The sequence below is a fragment of the Fukomys damarensis genome, unplaced genomic scaffold (genome assembly GCF_012274545.1).
Source record: "Fukomys damarensis isolate Sample0158 unplaced genomic scaffold, DMR_v1.0_HiC HiC_scaffold_16, whole genome shotgun sequence".
In the NCBI taxonomy this organism is placed as follows: domain Eukaryota; kingdom Metazoa; phylum Chordata; class Mammalia; order Rodentia; family Bathyergidae; genus Fukomys; species Fukomys damarensis.
In genome coordinates, this window is record NW_022900928.1 from 18,215,153 (window position 1) to 18,234,544 (window position 19,392).

Here is a 19,392-nt window from a genome sequence, read left to right on the forward strand (position 1 = left end):
TTTTTTTTTTTTTTTTTTTTTTTTTTTTTTTTTGCGAAGTACATAATCATGCCATCTGCGAATAATGATAGCTTTCATTTCTCGAACATAGCTTGTATTTTATTATCCTCTTTTTATATAGAGATGCTCTTTGACCTATGATGGGGTTACATCCCAAAAAATCCATCATAAACTTAAAATAGCCTGAGTCGGGTGAGTTTTATACACCCACCTACCAAACACCCTATCTTACCACACAGCACACTAAAGCATGGGTTGTTCATGCTTACAGCCATATGACTGATGTGAAGCTTTCACACGCTGCTGCTGCTTGGCATCTCAAGACAGCATCCGTCTCTAAGTACATCACTAGCCCTAGAAAGAACAAAATTCAAGGTGTGGTTTCTCCTGAATGCACATCATTTTCACGCAGTCCACAAAGCCAAAAAATCAAAAAACCAAGCCATTACAAGCAAGAGACCATCTGTAGAGAAGTAGGATGACTTCATAATCTCACACAGTGGGATCAGAAGCAAGGTCAGAATCCAGGGTTTCTGCCTGTGAGTCCCACGTTTGTTCCTTCTTCCTCTCTCTCACAGCCCTAACTCCCCAATTCCCTGCTGGGAAATGGTCCTGAAAAGGCCAGAGCTCCATGGATTTCCACATAGCTAGTGTCAGTCCTAAGCCTTGGGTGGGGTTACGACAAGAACAGGTCTCCTGGTGGTTCAAACATACCAGGCTTCTTCCTCAGAAGAAGTCTGCACTTGGTGATTAAAGCTTTGGGTCTGTCATCTTGGAATAATATTGTCTTCATGTGTTTGGTGAAGTCAGATGGGGTCAGGGGACACTGGGGCACTCACAGGGGCTTAGGGCTCACTCATGGCCCTGCCTCCTGCTACCTCACAGGATCCTTGATCCCCTTGCCCCTGCCCCATGATTGCTATGGCCCTCCAGCCCAGGCAGGGCACAGGGAGAGTCTGGGGCAGAGTCCTGACGGCAGGGCTTGGCAGCACTGAGTGCATATGGAAGAAGGCCAGACAGAGGCTATGTGTCGAGGCCTCTCATCTACCCAGTCCAGGCACCAAGAAGGTTCCATGTTGATGCTTACCAATTTGTGAGGTAACCCATCTGCTGTGGGTGGGAGGGGTGCCCATGGAAAGGAGATGCCTGGCTTGGTTTCTCCAGGCCTCACACACAGGAGCTCCAAGATGCCTCTGGCCTTGGGCTGGCAAGAGCAGGAATGTGGCATCTTGAGACAGTACTCCTGGGCACCTGACAGGATGCATACAATTACCTGCAAGTATCCCATTCTGGGGCCCTCCCTTAGCCAGCTTCAGGCCTGGGGGTTCTTTTCCCATTTTCTCCTTTCCAGGCCTGGCTTGGACTTGTCTCTTCTGGGCAGCTCAAGATGCACACTGCAGAGGAGCTGCTACATGTGACTGGTGTAATCTCGATTCACATGCAAGTCAAATGCTCATCTATTTGCATTTATATTTGCATTGCACAGTATAAAGAGGAACTGTAAAATCTGTAGTAATAACTGAAAACTTTAATTCTCCTTAGGATGACATTAAATAACAAATGAAAAACACCGTGACAAGTCAGGTACAGAGGAAAAATCTCTCTCTGTAATGCACTTTTTTCTTCCTTTTTAACCTTAAGGCCTCACATTTTCATTTTGCTCTGAGCCTCACATATTATGTAGCAGCTCCAGTTACAACTTGTTCTTTGCCCAAGCCAACACTGCAAGCCTGCAGCTGACCCCGAAACCAATGGCTGGAACCCTGCCTCACAATAATGCGGCTTTCTCTGAGTGCCCCGCGGTGACTTACAGCTCAAGACTGTATATTTCTCACTTGTCTAAATGCAAAGTAAAAGTGGCTATTTTTATAGAACAAAAACCAGGAGAAAATATGGAATTCAGCCCATCTATATGCACTGCTGCACCTGAGACACTCAGCACACATAATAAATCTGTCTTTGGAAACTAGCTCCTTTGCAGTTTTGACACAGATAAATGACAAGTATTTTAAATCTTAAGGGAAAAGAACCAGCTGCTATAGTTGTGGAATTACTGAGACAGAAGCCTCTAAACCCACTGATGGGAAATATCTGCCAGGGGTCTCCTGGAAAGGGTGCAGATGATCTGAGACAAGGTCCGGAGTGACCTCCAGAGTGTCCGCATCAAGTCATCCAGAGTCATGTCTAACCTCACAGAAACTGAACTCTGGAAGCCCTTACTGTCATCTTGAATTTCGACCAGTAAGGGGACATTTTTGGGTCAGACCACACTAAGTCTGTGTTTCCCGAACTTGGACTGTTACTTATGGAGTTTTCCTTACGGAGAATAAGGCGCCTGGGGAAAGAGCAAGGCCTAGCAATGGGTGCATTCACTGCTCGGCATAGCAGAGTCGGCTGCGAGTCATGACAATGGGGATAATTCTAGACGGTTAGAACTAAGCATAGCTAGGAAAGGATGTGGAGCTCATTGAAGGGAGGGACACGGCATCTTTGTTTTTATATCCTTAGTGCCCCATATGTCTCCCTTAGAGTGGGGATTCAGGGCACTTTTTAAAAAAATTAAATTCAATAGTTCTCTTTCATTTTTAGATGTGAAACCATGCCCCAGAAAATGTCGATGATATTCTCAAAATTTCACACAGCTAGCTAATGGCAGACCTGAAACCCCTGCGAAGACCTTCTGGCCCCGGTGAGAGCCGTGTCTATTCTAGCACACTTGGGGAGAAGATTGGTGTCATTCCCTTTGAAGGTTATACATGCTTTGTGTGGCCAAAAAAAGAATCTCTACAATGAGCTGCTTCCCAAAATGTTAGCAGAAGTGAGGGGAGAAGGTGGAGGGGCAGGCCAGAGAATGAAGGTTGACAGGGGCTGGGACAGCCCAGCCTCCCAGCTCAGGGAGCACAGTCAGCCCCAGGTGAGAGCTCTTGGCAGGAACATCCATGGATAACAGCACAGAGTACCGAGGGCTTCCTGTGGGGCAGGCACCCTTCTCAGAACTAAGAGTGGGCTAATGCCTTAAGTCCTCATAACAATCCTGGGAGGCACTGTTATCAAATCCATTTGAGTGAAACTAAGGAAAACTGGCCATCGAGAAGCCAAGTCAGGTCCCTAACCCCAGAGTCAAACTTTTCTTAACCTTTTGCTCAGCTGCCCATCTGACCCAGAAAGAGGCCCCCTCAGAAGCAGGCGAAGTCCTCCAGAGATGACAGAAGCGACTCCCACGCCCTCCTCCCTGGCAGCAAAAGTCCAGCACCAGCTACTGGGAAGGCCACTCCCGGGACAGTCTCCACCCCCAGCTCTGTTCCTGAGCTCCTCCCTTCCCCAAAGCCGCTGCTGAACTTGGTTGACATGAAGCTGGACGCCTGCCCCCTTGAAGCCCCCTCACTGTGTTCTCCCATGGAGAAGAGACAGCATGGTGCACTCACAGGGCCCGTAACCCCCAGACTTGGGTTCTTTACTGGCTGTGAATCTGGACAGGTCATTCACCAACCCTAGTCCTCCATCTCTTCAATCCCTAAACTGGATACCAGCCATGTTCATGGGGCGGCAGAGAGAAATCATCCCACATGGAAGCATGTTGGGAACTGATGCTGTCAGCCAATACTCCATCCATTCTACTTAATATACAAACAAGGGCCAACCGCAAGACGGTGTGAGAGCCCATACCTTGGAGATGTACAGACAGGGGCAAGTTACAAAACCTTTCTCCACTTCCATTTTTATATCTGCAAAATGGACACAGCAGCAATCCCTGCTACGGGAATGGCAGAGGGCATACACAGGGTCATGCATGAAAATTAACAGTAAATATTCAGTGTGCCTCTGAATGAGTTACTATGTAATACAATCGGTGGTAACAGGGCCTGGCACATGTGTGCGTGAGTATCATTATTGATTCATTTCAAATCAAGGGGAAAAAACCAAGCAAACTGGAGGAAAAGGGACAATTCCTTATGAAGTGCTTAGCTTTGTTTCTAGCAAAAGGCTTGAGCTTGGTAAATATAAGCCACTCAGGTAGTGGTATGAGTTTGTTTGTTTATAATGGTATCAGCCTGATGCTTCCTGTGCTCTCTAGAGGGGAGCCGCTCTGCCTTAGGCCGCGGCAAAACTCTGCTCCTTCTATCTGGCCTGGCCCAGACAATGAGACTGCACTTTATCCTTACTTCTCTGCTGTCCTGAACATGGCAAGGTTGGATTCAGGGATCTGCAACCTCTGCTGGTACCCAGGGCCTGTGTTCAGAAGTGACTGTGCTAGAAAAAAGGAGAAAATGAAAACCATCTTGTTTGGCTTACTGCTCTGCTCTTGTCATCCTGAGATTCTTTAAAATACTGGAACCAGGGCCCCCACATTTTCATTTTGCCCTGAGCCCTGTGAATTCTGTAGCTGGTTCTGTTTTCTGGTATCCTGGGGCCTTTTAGGACTGGTGCTCATAAGCTACCTGGCTCCTGCCACCTTCTCCAAGCCAGAGCCCACTCCCTGTTTCCCAAGCCACACTTTTGACACACAGCTACAACCCTGCCTGTAGCCCTGGCGAATCTGTGAGCTGAAGTACAATTTAGGTGTCAGACCACAGGGATTTGTTCCCTGGAATCCAGAGTTACCAGGGCCCGGACTGAGTTTTCACGCCTTTTCTTGTGGCTATCACCTACTTCAAATTTAAATGTGCTAGGATACTGTGCACTATTTTTACTTGCCCTGCCTCATTAAATTCTTCCAGGGGCTAATAAGGTATGTATTATTTTCTCTGTTTTATACAGAAGTTTGGTAAAATCAAATCACAGGTCAGAAGTCAAACCAGGGTATAAACACAAGTGTGTTTGGATCCACAGCCGCTGGACTACACTGCCTCGTGGCACTCAGTGGACTTCTTCTACATCTGATCCCATTTCCCTCCGACCAACCCACCTCCTTGAGACCCTCACACACCCTGAACCAAGCTGTCCTCCAATGCCGTTTCTCTAGCACCCTCCACCAAGTGTTGGCAGGAGATAGTTTACCACCATAAAGAATCTATATGGCAAATAAGTCACACACGTGTAAATACTGAATAGTTTTGCTGGTGTGAAAAACTGTAATAGTATATAAGATCCTAAAGATATAAATGACAATGTGAAATAGGAAGAAAAGGGCTAAAGGTGTAGGGAAAGTGGGAAGGGTAGGGGAAAAGGTAATAAGGGAAAAGAAAAAAACAGGAAAAAATGGAAATAAAGTGTTTGTAAATAGGGAAGGGAGGAGGAGGTGAAGGGAGGGCAGAGACAAGGGGAAAAAAATGAGAACCAAGACCTGTCATGTAAAGGTACATGGTTTTTGGGACTATGTAACAAATAAAACACAAACTATGTATCTGAAAACAAGATGTGTTAGTTTTCCATCGCTGAACACAACACCTATAACCCACAATTTAAAGGAGAGATTTAACTTGGCTCCCTTTTAAGGGGATTCAGTTCACTGGCTCCAATACAGAAACATCATGGCGGAAGACTGTGATGGAGCAGAGCTGTTTGGACTATGACAGCTAGGACACAGAATAGGGAACCAGCACTAGAGAGGGGAAGGGGCCAGAGACCAGGCACAGGCCTCAAGGCCACACCTTTGTGACCCACTCAGACATACCTAGACGTAAGTTTTACTAATCCTCTGGCCAATCAAGTTGGCCACTCTACCCTATCCACCACAAAACAGAAATGCAATTCTCTCAGTTTAGGAATCCGGGAGTCCAAGATATCACTGTGCTAAAATGAAAGTGTGGGCAGGGCCTGGCTGTCCCGTGGAGGCCTGGAGAAAAGTCCTTCCCTTGTTCTGTCCAGCTTCTGGTAACCACTTCAAACTCTGGCTACATCAAGGTCAGCACCTCTGAGTCTCTCTGCCCCATCTTCCCATTGCCTTCTCTGTGTGTATCCAATCTCCCTCTGCTTCGCTCTGCCTTCCAAGGACACGTGTTTGTGCCTAAGGTCCAGCTGGATCATCCAGAATAACCTCTTCATCTCAAGATCCTTAATCACATCTGCAAAGACATTTTTTTTTTCACCAAGATAACACCCACAGAGTACAAGGATCAGAATGTGGATGTGTTTGGCGGCACCACTCTTCGGCCTGCTAAAGTCTGCAAATATGCTAACAGTTGGGAAGTTAAGCAGATAAAGAAAGATTTCCCCAGGCCTGTCTGAAGCTTTCCTGATCAGCCTCCAAGCAGCTCAGCTCCCCAAAGACAACCAGCTCCACTGTGCTTAGGCAGATAGAGGGAGGGAGAGATGTGGGGTGAAGGAGGTAAGAATAGTCCCGAGGGGCTACAGAGCAGGGGCAGAATAGAAAGTTAGCTGCCCCGCAGGCTGTGTGCACCCACCTTTCTCATGTGCCTTTTCCAGCTGTGCAGACGAGATGTGCGTGAAAACCATTGAACCCGTTAAAAAATCTTGCTCTGGGACCATGGGGTTTTCAAACAGTGGCTAATGAGCCTTCCTCCTTCTGTTTCCCTTTGCTGCACTACTCCTTTTCTGCCTCTTAGTACTCAGCTGGAAATTTCCTGGTTCGGCCCCCCTTCCCCGGGCCTACCTTCCTTCTCATCCTTCCATGTTGGAAAAAAATCACTCCCAGCCTGGGAATCCCTGAGGGATCGCATTCAGTTACACTCAAAGGGTACAAAGTAGAGTAACTAGTTCCTGAAAGAGAAGGAGGAAAATGACTAGAAAACGCGCGCCCTGGATAAGGCCAAGCCCGGTGGGAAGGGGCTCAGCTCCGGCCTACATCTACACAGGATGGCTCCCCCAGTGGGTGCATCTGAGTACTGCACCTGTTGGCAAGGGCTTTGAAATTCAGGGCCTTTGAGGGCCAAAAAAAGAGCTGAGAACTGAGGCAAAATGGAATGAATTGTCATTTGATACATCCAGCAATGGGACCAGCGGGACTCTTTGGCAGGTGAGATGTAAGGATTTAACTCCTAGTCCCTCAGCGTGGTTCCATAGCACACTGGACTGCTAACTTCCTCCATGTCAGACACCAGCGCAGGCTTAGTCCAGGAGTGCCTGGGGCAAGGTTCCATCCAACACTGTTCACATCTGTTGCTCTAGACCTTCCCAACTACTTCCCATTCCCTTCTGGGCAGGGATAGCACTGGTCTCCTGTATCTTGGCACTAACGTGGACATATTAATTACTGACACTTCTTTCTTCAAAGAGTATGTATTTTCCGCTAAGCTTCTACCTCTCTAGCTAACCCTCGCCCTTCTTGCTAGTTCATTAGTCCCTTCTCTAAGTAAAATGTTTGTCTACACCAATCAGTACTGAACCAGGTAAACAGAACTAGTGTGTAAAAAAAAAGACAGAGACATTTTAAAGGATCATTTATTTCTGGCACTGACCTATGCAGTGTAGGAGCTGGTTAAATGGTGAGAGGGCTGTCCGTGTGTCTGATGCCTGGGCTCAAAGTCCATACAATAAACGTCAGGAAGACAGGATCATAAGCAGGCTGGAACCCCATAGCCTCACACTGGGACCCCACAAGAACAGCCTGGAACCCATGCGCCACATTGTCTCTGACCTTAGTGAAAAAGAAATCTTGGCCAAGCCCTTATCACTGAGCTAAACTCGCACACATGACTGAGCTATGGCTTCCCACCAAGTTTGCAGATTAACAACCACAAAGCAAGATGGCAGCTGCCTCCTTTTTTTTTCCCCCACTCCAAAGTCTTAAGAAAATCTCTGTGACCCACAGTAACTGGAAATATCCAGAAAGGAACTTGTGCATCGCAAAGCCAAGTTGGTAGCTTACAAAGCTGCCATGGTGTCTTGGGTCACACTCTCAGGAAGATCTGTGATGGAGTCGTATGTGAAGGAGACTTTGTGGGACATTTCCTTGGGAGCAAGGAAGCGGGAGGGAAGGAGGGAGACACATGACCCAAAGACACTGCTATAGCGACTGACACTGTGTGGAGCTCTGGGGTCAGGATGGCGTCAAGGCTGCCGTGGGAGAGAGCACTGGCCTTGGTCAGGCATGGAGGTGGCTATGAGTGTCAGCAGCCACCACCCCTGGCAGCTAGAAGAATGAGTTCCTGGGTCCCAAAGGGCGGTCTGAGTGGGCACCTTAGCATCCAGCATGACCCGCTCTGCCACATGCCCTGGGCCATGATGAATGGATAAGATATCGTCCACAACGAGAGTGTCAGGCGGGCCACGACATGCGTGTGTGGTGGAGTTGGACAGTTCTCCCCACTGCTTGAGGACCACTGACCAGTGGCTGCTCTTATCCTCTGCTTCCACATCTTGAGTGGCTATGTCTAGGGTGGGAATTCTCGGGGCTTCACTGGGAGTTGCCTGTTTTACTGGGAGTTGCCTGCTACTTGTGTTCCACAGATCCCTTATACTCAGGCCTACCTCAGAGAAACTGAGTTCAGAGGATGTGAAATGCTCAGAGCTACTGTGAATCTCCTGAATTTCCTAAAGTGAGCTTAAAAAGCCAGGACAGCACCCTCACCTCCAGAAAAGCTGCCTGAGAGCCTCCATCCCTGTGCTGGGAGTGGACACTGGTGCCATCCTCGAATTCCTTCACCTTGTGACAGTGCAGGATCCATGAGTAGCAGAAAATCCAGGAAGTGGCTGGCATTCTGTCATTCTTCCAGAGCCATCGTATCACGCCCCCATTACAGAAAGCTATTCTTAAACATCCTCAAAGTAAAATTATCCTTCAAATTTGAGAATCACAGAAAGAAGTATGGATGCACGCAGAACATAATTACACCCTTCCAACGTCGTCTTCCTCCATGAATGGCCCCAACACCGAGGTCTCCGTCCAGCTACACAAGCAAGAATCTCAGAATCTCTGGACACCTCCCTGGAGTGCAGCCCCCATATCAACAAACACTGCCCATTTTACTCCCCCCTTTCTCTCCTTCACTATGACACTCACACACACACACACACACACACACACACAGAGCGGCATCCCTCCTTGGACCCCCGGCAGAGGCCTCTACATCTGTCTTCCCACATCTTCCCCTGCCCCCACCCACCAGTCTGTTCACCATTCCACCATTCCCTTAAAAGTACAATTCTTACCATGTCTTATCATTGTCCTTAAATTCTTTCAGTGTCTTCCTGCTCTCTGCGTTCAGAATGAAGAGCAAATTTGTAAGTGGTCAAGTGGTCTCCCCATCCATTATCCCTTTCTGAGGCCCCAGCCCCTCAGGCTGTGCCTCCGCCCTCTTCCCACTGGGCTGGCCTCTCTCCCTCACTGTCTTCCCTACACCGCCCTGCTGATGTTTCCATCTTTGCCCACTTTACAGCTGTCCTGTGCTTCAGTGGTTACTCAAGCAGCCTCTACTGTCTGTCTGACAGGCTTTGACCCCTCAGCAGCAGCACTTTCTCTTCAACTGTGTGTTCTTAGACAAAAGCTCCCTGCTCCTCAGTCTCCTCATCCGTGAAATAGAGGCAATAATAGTACCAGTGGCTGTGGGAATAAATGAGACAATGCTCACTGAGCCCTCGGAGATGTTAGCTACGGTCACAGCTCAACCTCAGATCTCAGCCCAAGCCCCCGCTCTCAAGGGTGCTCCCCAGCCAGGCCAGTTTCCCGTGTGGTGCCATGGCTTCCTGACCCTTCCTGTCATACCTCATGGCTTTGCCTTCTGTCTGCTCATCATCAATCTCATAAGAGCAGAAACACTGCCTGCTTGCTCACCATTACATCCCCAAAGCCTAACCCAGTTCCTCAAAATAAACGTTTCCTTTTCTGGCGCAGCTGGGAGGGTGTGGATACAGGATATGGCACTCACTGTCTGTTACCATATTTGGAGATACAAAATTGGAAGGCAAGAGAGGATAACTGAGTTACGTCCTGGGGAGACCTCCCAGCGCCTGGCCATCGCTATGAGAGTGATGTGCCCTGTCCAGTGCATCCTGAGAGAGGTGCTCACTCGGCCCCGCAAAGTCCTCTGGAGCACTGCTCTGAATCTTGTGCCTCCCCACCAGGCCTGAGTGGGGCCCTAGCATCATGCCATGTAATACCCACGGGGGCAGGCCTCACATTTCCCCCAGACTCCTGACAAGCCCAGCAGTCCTCCCCGCTACAGGAGTGCTTCACTTGGATTGACACAGCTCACACAGATCGCGTCCAGCTAACATAAGCACTCCTCTGTGTGAACCAGAGAAGGGCTGCTACAATGTCATGGACAAGTCCTGGGTTCTGAGTAGGGAGGGCTGAATTCAAGTCCCGGCACTGCCATTAATTTCTTACGTGACCTTACACCGGTGTAAGGTCCCCATGCTTCATTGTACTCACCTATAAAATGAAATGTAAAGAGGAAGGACCCAGTTCCGTAAGCTGAGTACTAGCCTAGCCCTACATGTCAGAGAACCTACCCACCACCATGTTATCATCAGTTCCAAGAAACATAGGATCCTATTCAACATATATCCCTCAGTGGATGAAGAGTTGGCACCTCTCCCAAGCTTCAACTTGGGCCCCTGAAGTTGGTAGTTATGTGGTACTGGGTTAGGAGAAGCCAGGGCCAGGCTGGGCCATACTAGGCAGAGCCACACAGTAGCTGATTGGGGAAGATGAACCACAAGCATTGGAGGAAGTAATCTGCAGAGAGGAGAATGGAGCAGACAGAGGGTAGAGACAGAGAGTAGTCACCTGCGACTCAATCTCTCGAGCCCAACTTTAATTCCTACAGCTGGGTGCCTGAGAATCCCACTGCACCACTTCATGTGCACAAGATCCATGCTGTTTCTATTCTTATAGACCAATGGTTGCTGACTAAGATGTCTTAGTATAGTGGATGTCAATTAAACAAAACCGCACCAAATAAGAGGGCCCTGCTCAGGATAGCGTAATCTTTCCAAAGACCTCAGTCTCCAACCATTTGTTAGTCAGCTCTCCGGCACAACAACAAAATACAGGGGATGAGCAACTCAGAAAGAGAAAAGGGTAATTTTGCTCCTAGTTGTGGAGGTTTCAGCCTGTGATGATTGTCCCATCTCTCTGGGCCTGTGGTGAGGCAGCACACGTGGGTGGGAGCACACGGCAGAGCAAAACTGTTCACCTCATGGCCAGGAAGCGAAAGAGGAAAAGCAAGGTGTGGGATCCAGTCTCCCCTTTGAGGACATGCCCTCAGGGAAGGCTCCACCTTTTAAAGGCCCGGCATCCTCCCAACAGTACCACCCAGAGGACTAAGCCTTTAACACATGGGTCTTTAGTGGACATTCAAGAGCCAAACTATAGCACCCATCTCATTTTAGAGATTACTAGGCCAAAGATATTGATGTTATAAAGGAGGATTTTTGCCCCAAAAATAAAAAAGAAATTGAGACCCAGAGAGAGATATGGACTAATTCAAGGTCACTTTGAGAGATTTAGCAACAACCAAAGTTTAAGCACAGTGCTGCCTGTCATGCCATAGAATGGCTCCAGCAGTGCCCTCAAAGGGTGCCCCCTTTTACTACACCCCCACCCCCAAGCCAAAACCATCACAAACCCAGGGTCATCTGCAGAATTCTGCCGTGGAACAGTATTTATCCTTATCTGTTCTGTGTCCCAGGAGGTAACAAGGGAGAAACCATGGACGCTAGTGCTGGTGAGGTAGGTATAGTCCAAGCCCTCAATGGAAGCTATACAGAAACCTTAGCTGTGAGACAAGACAAGAGCCATGGTTCCCCAAGAGCATAGAGCAGCTCCCGAGCGGGGCCTGAATGAGCATCATAGCTCAGCAGATGCCTTCCCCAAGCAAGAATGGTTACTCGAATGGGTGGCATCTGCAAGTGGCTGGCCACAGACCATGACAGGTGTCCCCTGGACCAGAAACAGTGCTGCAGAGGTGAGCTTGAAGGAGAATACTCCAGAAGCATCAGCCTGAAAATCCAAGAGCCTGGAGAAGATGGAAGGCAATTCCTTAATAATGATCCACAGACCTTTTTGTTTCTCATAAACATGGCTTCAGGAGAAACAAATAGAGCTTTTAAAAGATGCCACTCCTCTGAGCTAATGGTCATGTACGTGGAAGAGGTATCTGCACTACATAAGATGCCTCATTTGTTATCTCTACCATCTCTATAGCCTAACTGAGCACTGGCATGGTATGGAGCAGGCTCTATAAAGATGAAATGAGTACATTCTCTGAGCCGGGGGAATGGTTCAACTTAAAGCACTCCCAGCCTCTCATTTTACAGATGAGGATCTGAAGCTTGAGAACTAAAAGTCACTCAGCTAATACTTGGTGGTATCAGGCTCCAGCAGCTGGAATCAAGGAAGCCCAGCTCTGAACCCTTGGTTTAACCTTACGGCTACATTTGATGCTCCTTTGACCTCTCTTTAGACAGGACTAATGCAGGAAGAGCAAGCAGGCAGGGGTCTGTATGATTTCCAGGAAGCTCAGAGACCTAGAAGGGGGCCTGGGCTACAACTCTGTAGCATAGCAGTGCAAGGTGTGCAAAGACTTATAGTTTTTGCACCCTTGCCGAGGGGCCTGATGACTTTTTTTTTAACCAAGGTCTGAACTTGGTTTTTGAATGCCCTGTTTATGAAGAAGGAAAGCCTTCAAAAGAGCGAGGGGGAGAAAGTCAGGGAAAGGTGGGTACATAATCTATGCAGCCCTCTTTCCTCTTCTAGGGTTCAGTTTCTTTCCCATAAAATGCAGGTAGTTGGGATAACCTTTCACGTCTCCTCTCACATTCTCTACTTCCAGATGATGCACATGGTTCATCTGAATTCTCCCCACAGATGAGAAGCTTATTTAAGCTTCAGGTTACATAATTTAGCAGCTGGCACATGGTAGGCCCTTGATAAATGCCCCAGAGTAATTTAAAGGATACCGGAGGCATCTATAATTTCTCATCATATCAGTGTCTATACCCATAAATTCCTAATACTCGATGAGCTATGTGGGCTGTGGTAAGGCCTGGTTTATGAAAAATATTTCAGGGATCAGATCTGAACCAGGGGGCATGAAATCCCTGCGAGTAAGAGCCCAGAATGTCATTGAGGCTGACAAAGAGACAGTGCAAAATAGAACTAGACCAATCTCACTCATGAATATAAATGTGAAAAACCTAGACAAAATGCCAGCAAATTGAATTCAACCGTATATTAAAAGAATAATTTACCACAGCCAAGTAGCATTCACCAAAGAATGCAAAGATGTTTTGATATTAGTTAATCTGTTTATAAAACACGTCAATGGATCAAATAAGAGACACCCTACAATTATCTCAACAGGAGCAGGAAAACCATTTGTAAGGATTTAACATTGATTTTTAAAGGGCGCATTCCTTAAAATACTAGAAATAGCTAGCACAAGTAGGCATTTGTGGGGCTGTTTAAGAGGAGGACACTTCAGATCTGAATGTCCCCCTATGTTTGGGAAATTCCCCATTTTCTGAGTTTTGGTGGGAGGCAGAGTTATATTCTCTGTAGAAATGGAGAAAGTGCCAGCTTCTAGCTGTTCTGGGCACTGGCCCATCCATGTAGCAACAGCAAGGCACTCAGCCCAGCCTCAGATGGCAAAGCAAAGAAACCTGGCAGCAGAAAAATGTTGGTGGTGCTTTCAGTAATGGCAGCAACATCATTTTCCAGGGTCACAGTGACAGAAGTACAAGGACTGCATCCAGGCCCCAGCAGAGGTGGTTAGGGCTGTGCATCTCTCCATCAAAGGTGGCAGCAGTCACACCACTGTTAAGGCAGCAGGACCTGGGCTGTGGTGTCAGCTGCCTTGGCTCCCTTCGTTCCTGACTGTTGGGTTATTCTCTGAGCTACCCAGTATCCTGTCGATAATTTTTTATCTGCTTTAACCAGCCAGATTGTTTTTGCTTGGGAAGCTACAAAATATTAAACTTACACAAGTCTATTTTCTTTAACATAATAAACAATGCATCTTGTTTGTAAAATATGTGGCTAAAATAATGCATAAACAATGACATTCCTATTAAAGAACAAAATCAGAATTACCACTAATACCGATATGTACTGTATTTTTTTTGTCTGTGTATCCATCTGTTTATTGAGGTAGAATTTTAACACATTAAAATGTATTCCTTTTAATGTTATGATTTAATGAGTTTTAGCAAATATAGGCAGTCATTTAAGCAATATATAGAGTACTTCTGTCACCCCAAAAAGTTCTCTCAAGCTCCTTTATAATTAACTCTCTCTCCCACACCAGCCCTGGAAACTATTGATCAATTTCTGTCCCTGTAATTTGAATGTCACATAAATAAAGTCCTATGGTAGCCTTTGGGGTCCTGCTCCTTTCACTGAGCACATGGTTTCTGAGATTTTCCCACATTGTTGCATGAACAGTGTTCCAGTGTATGAATTCACCAACATTTGTGTGTCCATTCAATCACTGATGAACATGTGGGTTATGTTCAGTTTGGGGCTATTGCAAATAAAGCTACTATAAACATTTCTGTATAGGTTTTTGTGTAAATATGTATCTTTATTTTCTTGGTTGAATACCTAAAAGTAGGAGAGTTGAGTCTTATTAAACAAATGTTTAACTTCATAGAAAACTGCTAGATCTTTCCCCAAGTGGCTGTACTGTTTTTCATTTTCACCAAATGTGAGAGTTGTAGTCATCCTCTATCCTCACCAGTACTTGATAATACTTGGTATTATCATCCTTTTGAATTTAACTGTCTAGCAAGTGCAACATGATATTTTCATTTAATGATGTTGAGTATCTTTTCATGTGTGTATGCCATCAATACTTTTTTGGGGGGTGAAGTGTTCAAATTGTTCATGTATTTATTTGATTGCACATTATTGAGCTGTAAGGATTCTGTATATATTCTGATTTCAATTTGGAAAATATTTATTTCCAATCTCACTCATTTTCTTAAGAAAATCAAAAGATTTTATTTTGATAAAGTCCAGTTCATCTTTTTTCTGTTATTACTCATGCTTTTTGTCTCCCAAGAAATTGTTCCCTAACTCAATTTCACAAGATTTTTTTCTCTTTTACTTTCTTCTAAAAGTTTTATATTTTTAGTTCTTATATTTGAGTCTGTGATTAATTTTGAGTTAATTTTGGTTAATAGAATGAGAAAGGGTCAATGCTCACTTTTTGCATAGGAATGAAAAAGTCTTTCAGAATACTTTTATTATTTTATATTGTCCTGGTTGGCATAATGAGATACAAAACACAAGTAAGAGATGCAATTACTGAAAATTAGGAGATAGACTGTCATTTATTTACAGTTGATATAATTTCATACCCCAAAAGTTCAAGAAAATGAATTGAAAACACATAGAATTAATAAGAATTTAATGAAATTTTTGGTACAGAATAAACATACATTATATTAAATGGGAAAAGACTAAAAGCTTTCCCGCTAAAATAAGAAACAAGACAAGGATGTACACAAACACCACCCTTGTACCCTTGTTTAACGTAGTCCTCAAAACGTTAGCCAGTGCAATCAGGCATGAAAAAGAAATAAAAGAGATGGTTATAGGAAAGGAAAAAGTATTTGCAGATGATATGATCTTCTACTTACAAAACCCAAAAAATTTCACCAAAAGAGTACTAGAACTTATAAACAAATTTGGCAATTTATCAGATGCAAAATAAACAGACAAAAATCAATAGTGTTCCTATACACTAACAATGAACTCACTGAGAAAGAAATTAGGAAACAATACCATTCACAATAATATCAAGAAATATTAAATACTTAGGAATTAACTGAAGCAAGGCAGTAAAAGACTTCTATAATGAAAATTACATCACTCTGAAATAAGAAATCAAAGATAGTATCAGAAAAATGGAAAGATGTCCCTATTCCTGGATAGGCAGAACCAATATAATTGAAATGGCTACACTTCCAGAACTGATATACAGATTTAATGCAATCAAAACACCAATAGTGGGGCCGCCACCATTGTTCCAGTTCCAGGAGGGCCTGCTTGGGCCCAGTCCACGGGACAGATAGCCATGCTCTCCCCTGCCACTCTGCCACCATCACTCCAGCACCAGGAAGGTAGCACCCCCAACCCCCCACCCCACCCCCACGCAATCTCTGACCTCCTGATTGTGTCAGTCTTTGGACCCACTCTACAGAGGCAGAGGTGGTCATAAAAGGTATTTTTCTGAGTTCCCAACTTTGAACATCTTAAAAGAAAGGGCATGGGAAACCTGTAGTAGAACTGTGTGGAGTTCAACCATTCAGGAGGTCGAGGAACACAATCTGGGCCTTGCAGCCCAAGGTCAGTCTGTGTCGTGGGGTTCTGCCATCAGCTAGCTGAGATCAGGGGTCTTAGTTCTACAAATGGCTGTGCATGTTATATATTATGACAGCAGAGGTAAAGTCTGAAAGAGGCCATTCAAATCCTTTTTTTCTTTCTTTTCCTCATTCCACTCTGCAAATTCTTTCTTTTTTCTGTCCTCTTTATCCAACTCAATCACTTGCTCCACCATATTATTGCTCATCTCACTTTTTGTTTCTGCTCCTGCCCTAACTCATATTTCTTCTTTTATCATTTTTTCTCTTTTTGTTATGTTCTTTTCTTCTGTCATTCTACCTCACACAGGGGTCAGTGGTTTCAAGGAAAAGTGAGCCCCTATTACTGTTAAGGGGATATATTCTTGTCCTTATACTTCTACTCTGTCTATCCCTTTCAAATTTAACAGTTTCCTGAAGATTGTGTAGTCATTCTATGTCCTCTGGCTTCACTTGAAACCTTCTCCAATTCTTTTACTTATCTACTCCTTTCATCCTAGCTCTGTCTGAGCTCCCATCCTAAATGGTAAATATACTATGTTGAAAGTTTGTTCATTGCAGACATGTTTTGGACTGCTTCTTGATTTCAATTTAATTCACATAGTTTAAGGGTGATAGACTAGTGACTACCACAGGTGGTCAGTTTCCAAGTTGTGCTTCATCATATTGTGTTGCTCATTGTATCAGTTGGGATAAAGGATTGGGGTTGATTTGGTGAGCTGTTCTCTCTGATGTTTTGAAGATGAGAATGTCTATGGGTCGTTAGAGACCCAGAAGCTAGGGCACAACTATATCAGGAAGATTCGGGTGATAACCCAGAGTTTAAAACAAGGACAGCCCAACAACAAAAATAAAAATGAGAAAAAACTTAAGCAAGACACAAAAATACACTTCCAATTGACCAATAGCAAACAGTAAGGAAAATGAGGATGAAAAGGCTGATAGTGAACCACCAGGACACCATGAACTCAAAGCACAGGAAGTAACAAAACAGATAAATCAGGCTCTAGAAAAATTCAAAACAGAAATAATTTCCCAGATAATCATAGAGATGTTGAGCAAAATGAAAGTCATGATTCGAGGCTCCAAAACTGAAACTGATGAAAAATAGATGAGCTCAGGACCATGATAGAAGCCATGAGGGTCCAGCATAAGAAATGGAAACAATAAATGCCCAACAGAGGAAAGAAATGGAATCCATAAAACAGATTCAAACAGATATCCAGGAGATTAAACACTCCATTGAAAGTACACACAACAGAATAAAACAGTGCAAAGATAGAATCTCAGATTAGAAGATAGGATTGCAGTCAGTGACCATGAAAAGAGACGTCTCTTAAAAACAGTAGGGGATCATGAGAAATCAATCCAACAACTCCTAGCTGATGCAAAGAAGAATAACATAAGACTGATAGGAATCCATGAAGTAGCAGGAGAAAATACAAATGACTTTAAAAAGTTGTTCACAGAATTAATGACAGAAAACTTCCCAAACAGAGCAAAAGAATTTGACATACAAATAAGTGAGGCATATAGGACTCCAACTAACCACAATCAAAAAAAAAATCTACACCTAGACAAATAATAATCAAGATCCCAGAAACCCAACAGAAGAACAAAATACTACACGTGGTAAGAGAAAATAAACAAATCACATGTGAAGGAAAGCCCATCAGAATCACAGCAGACTTTTCAACACAAACACTTAGGGCTACAAGAGCCTGGAGTAAGGTATTTCAAGTACTAAAAGAAAGCAACCTCCAACCTAGACTGATGTATCCTACAAAACTCTCTTTCAAAATGGATGGGGAAATAAGATACTTCCATGACAAAGAACATCTGAAAAACTACATAAATACCAAACGAGCACTACAACAAATTCTAAACAATATCCTAGAAAAAGACAATGAAGGTCACAACACCATGAGGCCCAACAAAGCAAACCAAATAGGCAAGGCAAGAAACTAAAAGGAGAAGGCTAAAAAGTAAACAGAGTCAACAAATGGACAATAACATGACAATAATAAATCAGTACATATCAGTTATAACCATCAATGTCAATTGCCTCAACTCACCAATCAAGAGAAATAAACTGGTAGAATGGATTAAGAAGCAAAATCCAACAATATGTTGTATACAAGAAAAACACCTAGTGCAAAAAGAAGCCCATAGACTGAAAGTGAAAGGATGGAAAACAATTCTCCATGCAACAGGATCCCAGAACAAAGCAGGTGTAGCAATCTTATTCACAGACAAAGTAAATTTCAAACCAAAACTGATTAAAAGAGACAAAGAAGGCCACTACATCCTTGTACAAGGAACAATTCAAGAGGAAGAGATGACAATCATAAACATATATGCACCAAATATTAATGCACCCAACTATATAAAAGAAATATTAAGAAACATGAAAGACCAAATAAGCACTAATACAATTGTAGTGGGGGATCAAAATACCCCACTTTCACAAATAGACAGATTATCTAGGCAAAAAATCAACAAAAAAATACTAGAACTGAACCAAGATTTTGAAAGCATGGACTTAATAGATGTCTATAGAGTGTTCCACACCACAAAATAAGAATATACATTGTTTTTGGCTGCACATGGGTCATTCTCCAAGATACATCACATACTAGCTAACAGAACATGTTTGAATAAATGGAAAAGAATCAAAATTACTCCCTGTATATTATCAGATCATAGTGCAATCAAGCTGGAGATTAATAGCACAAGAAACTGTAAGAACTTCACAAACACATGGAAATTGAACAACACTCTCCTGAACAATCAATGGATCAAAGAGGAAATTAAAGAAGAAATCAGATAGTTTTTACAAATAAATGAAAATGCCAGTACAACATACAGGAATCTATGGGACACAATGAAAGCAGTTCTACGTGGAAAATTCATAGCACTGAATGCCCACACTAGGAAAACAGAGCGAGCTCAACTAAACAACCTAATGATGAATCTTGGATTCCTAGAAAAAGAAGAGCAAGTCAAACCCAAAGCTTGAACAAGAGAGGAACTTATAAAGATAAGAGCAGAAATCAATGCAATGGAAACTAAGAAAATAATACAAAAAATAAATGAAACAAAGAGTTGGTTTTTTGCAAGGAGAAATAAAATTGATATACCCTTAGCTAACCTTATCAAAAAAGGAAAGAAAAGGCTCAGATC